This window comes from Lipotes vexillifer, unplaced genomic scaffold (assembly GCF_000442215.2).
Source record: "Lipotes vexillifer unplaced genomic scaffold, Lipotes_vexillifer_v1.1 scaffold1903, whole genome shotgun sequence".
In the NCBI taxonomy this organism is placed as follows: Eukaryota; Metazoa; Chordata; class Mammalia; order Artiodactyla; family Lipotidae; genus Lipotes; species Lipotes vexillifer.
In genome coordinates this window covers 1-8,616 of record NW_006778265.1, presented here as the reverse complement: position 1 = coordinate 8,616, position 8,616 = coordinate 1, and the positions used below count along the sequence as shown (strand labels likewise).

The window sequence follows — 8,616 nt, the reverse complement described above, 5'->3', positions numbered from 1 at the left end:
GGATATGGAAGCAACCTAAATGTCCATCAACAGAGGAATGGATAAAGAAGATGTGGTATATATATATATATATATATATATATATAAAATGGAGAGAATTCTTATTTTTAAATGGTTGGAAGAAAGCAGGATTTAGGCCAAGCTTCCAGGAATGACACCTGGAACTACACCCACCAGGGTGTAGTTCAGCAGAACTGACCCACCAGGGAGCAATGGGCCAGAGGACCTAGAAACCAACACCACCTCTTTGAAAGCAGGGAGGCCCATTGCCCAGCTTCTTGATACACACCATGTTAGGACCAGATATCAGGCCCTCTACTACATCTTCTGAAAAATAAATTTCAGCTACCTAAAAGTCTTTGTGACCACACGTACCAACAAAAATAACAGACACATCAGAAGCAAGACCTCTGCCTCATGATAATCACTTCCACCTTCCAAATATCACATACATATATTGCTTGGAGGAAGCTAGGTCATTAATGGAACCTGAACAATAAGGGCATCTGGAAAATATAGATTTTACCTTTCCATTGCCTAGAGTGCAGGAAATCACGTTCTAAGTGAGGCAGAAGGAAGTTGGCTGAACCAATCTATAGAATTTGCCACAAAGAGTGGGACTGACAGATCATAGGCATATACAAGCTTAATGTGCTCAAGTAGTGCCAGATCGTTCTACAGAGTGACTACATAAGTCTACACTCCCACCAGCAGTGCATGAGGGGTCCCAATGCCCTCTTCCCTGACAACACTTGGCATTACACAGCTAAAAAATGTTTGCCAACCTAGTTATGATGCCAAAGTAAAAAGCACATTTTTAGTGTTCCAGTACCCCATTGGAGTCAATTGAACTTGATTTCTAACAATTTTTTCTGGTGTTTCTGACATGAGCTGCTACCTTACTAATTTTCCTCAAACCAGTAGTTCCATTTTATATGTAATCTTAAATTCTGGACTTGACATTTATCTTTTTAAAATTTCTTGTAAATAGTATTAGCTTAGTGCCCTGGTCTATCAAGATTATTTTAAAATCTTTCTAAGTGTCATCTATTTTTTAAGTGCCCCATTCAAATCTGAGAGAGTAGAGGGAAAGGGTGTTAATTTTCTATTTTACACATGAGAAGCTCAGAGAAGCTAAGTAACTTGATCAAAGCCACCCAGTGATACGTGGAAGAGGCATGCTTTGAACCAGGCATGTTTGCAACCAAAGCCATTCACATGCAGGGTCATATGCTTTGCAAAATCATACAGGGGAATCCGAGGACTAACCCAGACTCCCTTTGGTTTAACCATTTAAAACATTATTTTACAATAGGCCCTTTTATGGCCTTTGTAAATAGAGTCTAATGAAAAGAACCAAAAGTGACTTAATGGAAAATTTTGAAAATCTTAAAAGATATTATTGTAAAAAATGAGTTTCTCATTAAAAATGGTTCAAGATGGAAAAAGTGTGTTTTTCTGTGACCTCCACACTTTTGCACCTGCTGTTCACTGGAAATCTCCTTTCTCCATCTGGACAATTCTTGCTCATCCTCCAACACTCAATTCAAGGTCATCTCTTCTGTTTTGTGTGCTCTGATCTCTTCAGAGAGAGAGATTCAAATCTAGGCACTTTGATTCCAGAACCCACACTCTTGACCTTTATATGCAAAAACTAATGTGGAGAGAAACATAAAAACAAACATATAATATGATGTGACTCATCTTACAAAAGACATAACACAAAGGCACAAAGGGCACAGAGAGGAAGAAGCAGCTGATTTACCTGAGACAATCATGGGAGCTTTTCAGAGGATGTGATTGTTGAACTGACCCTTGAAGAAGAAGCAGGATTTGCCAGATAGACAAGATAGATAGAGAATTTCAGACAGAGAGAACAGTAACAGCAAGGCAGGGAGGAATGAAAGAGCATCTTTCTCCTAAAAGCATAATGATACACTCTTCCCCCAAATATCAGTCAAAGGGTGTTTTATAAATGACTCTGGATCTTAGAGATCATCTTTATAGTAAATTTTTACTTTACATTTTTAAAATGTATTTTAAAAATAGCTTGTTATCACTAATCAGTCAATGGTACAGCTAGGATTGCTGGTGTTTCCCCAAATTCTCTGATGACAAGACTTGTCTGGGGTTCTTGTTAAATACACAGCCTCCTGGGTCCCTGGAGCTCCTCATTCAATGGGTCTGGGATGAAATCAGAAACTTGTAATGTCTAACAAGTATCCCCAGGAAATTCCCATCAACAGAGAAGTTTGATGAACACTAGGCTAGCCTGGGTCCTGATGTCCAGCACTCCTCTGACGACACTTTGCAGAGGAGGAAAACTCCAGTGCAGCAGTCAGCCTCCTGGTCAGTTAACAATTAAATCGTGTGAACCACTGCACTGGATAACTCAAAGATATATTTCATTAAAGAAGGTGACCATGAGCAGTGTGCTAGGTGTCTCTTGCTTCAACAGTGTTTGGGCAGAACTGACCCAGGGATACCCCTTCCTCTAGCCTCCGACCACCCGCCAACCATTTTTCCAGCCACAACTTTCAGAACCAACCAGTCAGCTATCCTCGGCCTCTGGGACCAGCCAACACCATTTTTTGAGCTTAGTCCTTATTGCTGATCAACCATGAGCTCCCGGATTTTTCAGTATTATTCTACCTAGGTGGAGACCGCCATCCACCGTCCGGTGAACCTGCATCTGCAGCCCTCCTACACCTACCTCTCTCTCTGGGCTTCGATTTCCACCATGATGATATGGCTCTGGAGTCTGGGTGACTTTTTCCATGAATTGGCTGAGGAGAAGCACAAGGGCACCGAACATCTCTTGAAGATGCAAAACCAGTGCTGCGGCCATGCCCTCTTCCAGGACCTGCAGAAGCCATCTCAAGATGAGTGGGGTAAAGCCCAGGATGCTGTAGAAGCCACCCTGTTCATGGAGAAGAACCTGAACCAGGCGCTTTTCGCTCTGCATGCCCTGGGTTCTGCCCACACAGACCCCCAGCTCTCAGACTTCCTGGACAGCCGCTTCCTGGATGAGCAGGTGAAACTCATCAAGAAGATGGGTGACCACCTGACCAACCTCTGCAGGCTGGCTGGTCCCCAGGTGGGGCTGGGCAAGTATTTTCTCAAAAGGTTTACCCTCAAGCATGACTAGGAGCCTCTGGAGCCCAGCGGCCTTTGAGAAGCCCCTCTGGTGTCAGTGCTTCTGCCTGAAGCCTCTCTCTGCAGCCACTGAACAGCTTTTTAGCTATCCTGGAGACCTCTTCCAAGCCTTGGACCAAATGGAAACAATAAACCTTTTTGCAGCAAAAAATACTAACAATAATAGTAATGTGAATTCGGAAGCCTTGTACCACATTGCTCTTTATAAACCCAGTGCCAATCCCCTCAGAGCTCTTGCCAGGTAGATATTCTTTTATGTTGTACAGATTTGGAAACTGAAACTCAAGAGGTTTGGGAAATTGTAGTTCATGAAGCTTTATAGTAAGTAACCAAATTGAAATTTAAAGCCAAATTCACCTGAATCCAGAGACCATGTTCTTCCCATTATCCCAGATTCTGCAAGGGTCTGTGGCAGATTCTATCTTCACAAAGTCAATCTATACAAATGTCTAGCCACAGTTGAAGTCTGCATGCCTTTCCTCAGGATCTCTCCATTTTAGGTTGACCTTTCACTAACCTTTCCTCCCCCACCCCACCTGCTTCACCCCAAGGAGCCATCCTGTTTTCTCCTTGCCACTCCATTGCAATTTTCCACCCAGATTATTTGTGTCTATAACAAGCAAGGCCACACCAATGTCTGGCTTTAAAAGAAGCATGAGTCTTCATTCCCGAGGTAATGAGACCTTTTTTTCCAAGTTCCTTCCTTCAAAGTTCATGAACTTAATAAAAAATAAGACCAGCTCTATTACAGCCCAGACCTCTGCTGCAAGAAGCCAGGGCTGACTGAGTAAAGGCAGTGCCTGAATGAAAAAGAAAATGTATTCATAGATCAGCACTGTCTTTGCCTTCCACCAACCAAATCCATAGACACACCGGGATGCACCACAGCCCACATCTGAGCTTCCTGGTTACACACTACAGGTGACATTCACGTCACAAGGGCAAAGTGGACCTTGATATAGAGATGTTTACAGTCTTTGTTTATAGTCTTTTCTCCCCCTTGGAAGTAGAGCTTTGGAGAAGCCTGACACTTGACTCTTCAAAGTTGTTAGAGATGTGCATCTATCCAATCCCCACACAGAACAGTGTGAAAACACCAGGGGATGCATGGAAGGAGTTACTCTAGGCTGTTTCTCATTGGCCTCTTGTTCCTCAGTGTCAGTGGCCATTGCCACATGCTTCTGCAGCTGCCCAGTAATGGTCCCACGGTGGCCCTTGCCATCACTTCATCCCTCCAAATGGCTCCTCTTCTGAGAATCTTAAAGGTCACTAGTATTCCCAACCCCAGTATTCCCCCACTGGTATTCCCAACTCCTAGCAGCTCACTTGTATACCTACTGCTCTAAGGCCTCCCTGGACCCTCTAGGAACTTGGTTCACCTGCCCATCAGTCCCCTACTAGCATTCACACATCTGTTCAGAAGACATGTTCTGAGTGCCAGTCATGGTCCCGGCATGAGGGATTCACCTTGAATAAGACCCATCCTTGCTTTCCCACCAGCCTCACCTCCTTCCCTGCCCAAACTCTCCTCTCACCATCCCATGGATGCTTCATTCTGTGCCACTCAATCACTCATCTTCTCTGCTTTGGCTGCCAAGCTGCTGGAGAAGTTTGCCTAACGAGGCTGAATTGCACCAGAAAAGAATTAGCCAACTCTGCCTTGGCTTCAGTTTCTACATCGCAAGGCTGCAGTGAGAAATAGAGGAGGGAAAGAAGTTAAACCCCTAGTATACCATGTAACACAAGTAGGTGTTCAACAGATACTCCATCCAATTGCTGTGTGCTCTGAGTCACAGGCCCTCATCAGGAAGATGGAGGCAGCAAAACAGCAAAGTCTTTAGGCCATAGAGAGGATTCAAAAACAAACATGTCAACAGCCATTATTCCCTTGTGCCTTCCCCTAAATGAACATGGTCTGCCTGGGCTTTGGATCCCACACCATTGCCTGAGTTCTAGGTGGTTTCTGATCAGCAGCTTCACCCTATTGCTGTTGCATCAGAGGAGCTCTGCTGATGACAGGTTTAAGACCGGCTAGGCTCCTAGAGCCTGTGCCACTGCCTCCTAATTCTCATCTAAGACCATCAAAAAGATTGCAGAAAGATACAGGAAACAAATCTCAGGAGACCCTGCAGCCCGGGAGGTTTGGTGCAAGGAAATGCAACATCTCAGTGCCTGGAGCTCAGTGCTCCCAGGCCCTCGGCCCCCATCCCAGATGTGGTGGGCAGTGATGTTGAGGAGTGGGTTGTATTTCCTGTGAATTAAGCCATCGGGTGGGAGAACAATGTCATCATTGATGGGGAAAGGTCACTGAAATTCCAAGGACACTTGAGGCCTTTCACTGGGTTGAGACAGAGATGCCTAATGTTAATCCTACGTAATATGAGACAACCCACTTTCTAATGACAACCCACTTTCTAATGGGCCTACTGGCAGCTCAATTGGCCATTCACTATGATTCAGTGCATCCTCAAGGAAGTGGTTTGGAAGGGAGGGAAATTTCTTTTTTTTTTTTTTAAATCTGTGGTCCAAAACTCTCCCAGAATATATTAGCACAGGCTATTCTGATTCTTGGTGGAAAAGGTGTTTGCTCCATTCAAGACTTACTTAGTTGGAAGGCGAGGGGCTCCAACGTCCACAAATAGTGAAATCAATATTCTTTCATTTATTAAACACACATTAATGGGGCACAGAATGTAATGAACACACAGGCTATTTCTGCTGCCCTCCTTAGGGTGGTTTTTGGCCCGTGACCTTGGCTCTAAGGCCCATGTCTTTGCCCTCGTACTTTAGAGTTCATTCCTTTAGTTGACAAATACTTAATGTGTGCTTCCCTTCTTCCAGGCACCATAGTGAGGGATAAAATGGCCAACAAGACAGAGTCATTCTCTCCCCTTACACAGTTTATTGACTAACTGGAAAGTCAAACCATGACTTTATTCATTACAATTAAGTGGCACAAGTGTAATGCCAGGGGAAGTGCAGGGTCCTCTGAGAACATAGAGCAGGCCCTCTGTAAGGGGAGAAAGGAAGGGGAATTTAAGAGGATCTTTGGAGAAGCTGACATTTCAGCTGGGCCTGGACAGAAGGCAAGAGTTAGCCCAGGGAAGGGGGAGCAGGAAATAAGGGGGACAAAGGAAGGGCACTGTCCCTGGGCTGGAGGAAGTAGGGAGTGGAAGGGGTGAGGCGCAGCTGATGCAGAGCAAGCAGATGCAGGGGAGGGCTGCCTGTCCCACTCACTCCAGCTTTCCAGCTGCATGACGTCTCCAGACCTGCTTCAGCTCCAAGCTTTACAACCTGCTTAGCTTGGGGACGGGAAGTTCCAACCTGCAAACACAGTGAAATCAATATTCTTTCATTTATTAAACACACATTAATGGGGCACCGAAGGTAATGAACACACAGGCTATTTCTGCTGCCGTCCTTAGTGTGGTTTGTAGCCTGTAACCTTGGCTCTGAGGCCTATCTTCAGTGACAACCCAGCCCCCAGAGTCCCAGGAGAGCTCCAGCTTCCCAGGGGTCACTTGTCAGGGAGGGGAATCCAGACCACCTCCACTCATGTCTCCAGGGTCAGATTCCCGTAATTAGAAGAAATGGTCAGAGTGGGGAGGTGCAGGTGGTCCACAGAGTGGGACCCATGGTGCAGTGTTTCTGACATAGTGAGCTGTTTCCTCGCTCCTTTTCTTTGTCTTCGCTGGCAAGGAAATGATCTTCAGGAGAGTCGGGCACTGGAAGTGAACTCTTTGTCTCCCTAAATGAGTTCTCATCTCCTGGCTTGGATTAAACTCTGTCCCAGAAATGAGAGTTTCTGCAGATAAAACTTTAAGGAAACATGCAGAACAAGAGCAGAGTTGAAGGATAGGGGGTGCAACCAACATTTTTATTTTCAACAATGAGAAAAAAAGTAGACACAGGAAATGTCAATGGTGGCCTTGACACCAAGACCAAACCAGGATGAAGACAGGTGATCAAGGAGGAGGCCCCAGGACATCAGAGAAGGAAGCAGTGGTAACCAGGAGAGCAAGCTCACTCAGCTGGCTGCCTTTTTGTGGACACATATGAGTTGGCAGTTTAGCGCAAGTCCATAGTTTCTCTGGGATTCAACAAAACACGTGCCAAACACCTCCTTGGCAATCCCTTAAGATACATTCAACAAACGTACACTAAATGTGGTGTGTCTGCAGAGTCAAGGCCAGAGCGTATGAGAGTACGGAACAGAGTCACCTACCCCAGCCTGTGGCAGGTCTGAAAGGTACCCTGAGAGAGGGCCATCTGAGCAGATAAAGCATACATCTGGCACACGATAGGGTATAGGGTAGAAGCAGAAGCAGGTAGTACAGCATGGTACAAACACTACAGCCAGACTGCCTGGGGTCAAAGAGGGCTCTGCCATTTACTAGCTGTGCAACCCTGGGCAAGTTCCCCTAACCTCACTGTGCCTCAATTTCCTCATCTGTAAAATGAGAATAATAATAGTACTTCGCTCATAAATTTGATGTGAAAATTTTGAAAGAGTCAATATATGCAAAGTGCTGAGAATGGCACCCGGTAAGTGCTACATAAATGTTAGCTATGATTAAGGAGATGTGTGGTTAAGTTTTTTTTTTTTAATTAATAGTCTTTATTTTAAAGCAGGTTTAGGTTTATAGAAAAGCTGAGCAGAAAGTACACAGAATTCCCATATACCCCTCCCTTCCACACACAATTTCCCCTACTGTTGGCATCTTGCATTAGTATGGTACATTTGTTACAATTGATGAGCCGATACTGACACATTATTATTAACTAAAATCCACAGTTTACACTAGGGTTCACTCTGTGTTGTACATTCTATGGGTTTTGACAAATGTATAATGTCAGGTATCAGCCATTACAGAATCACACAGAATAGTTTCACTGCCCCCAAAAATCTGTGTTCTATCTCTTCCCTTCCCCCAACCCCAACTCCCTATCCCCTGGCAACCACTGATTTTTTTTTTATTATCTCCATAATTTTAGCTCTTCTAGAATGTCATATTATTGGAACCAAACAGTACATAGCCTTTTCAAATTGGCTTCTTTCACTTAGCAATATGCATTTAAATTTTCTCGATGTCTTTTCCCTGATTAAGTTTTTATAAATGGTGGGTATACTCATACCAAGTTGAATGACAATACTCAAAGGAAGCTGAATGAAGAGTCTTTACCTTGTCATTCTATAGAAAGTTCTGCTAATATTTGCCTTTGGAACTATGCTATTTCATCCTCCAGTGAAGTCCGACCACTGAGGGTTTTTGTCCCTAGATAAGTAACTCCGTTAAAATACAAACATTCCTGGGAGGTCACATTTTAAATATTTCAGGTCTAGAACTATAGCATTGTTCAGCTCAAAGGAGCTTCAGTATCAAATGTTCCCAAACCCGTATTTTTTTTTTAACATCTTTATTGGAGTATAATTGCTTTACAATGGTGTGTTAGTTTCTG

General features: G+C 44.2%; 1 pseudogene; it reads left to right on the top strand.

Annotated features, from left to right (window-relative positions):
* The first annotated feature begins 2,620 nt into the window (after positions 1 to 2,620).
* Positions 2,621 to 3,148, top strand: LOC103084575 (ferritin light chain pseudogene; annotated as a pseudogene).
* The last annotated feature ends 5,468 nt before the right edge of the window (positions 3,149 to 8,616 follow it).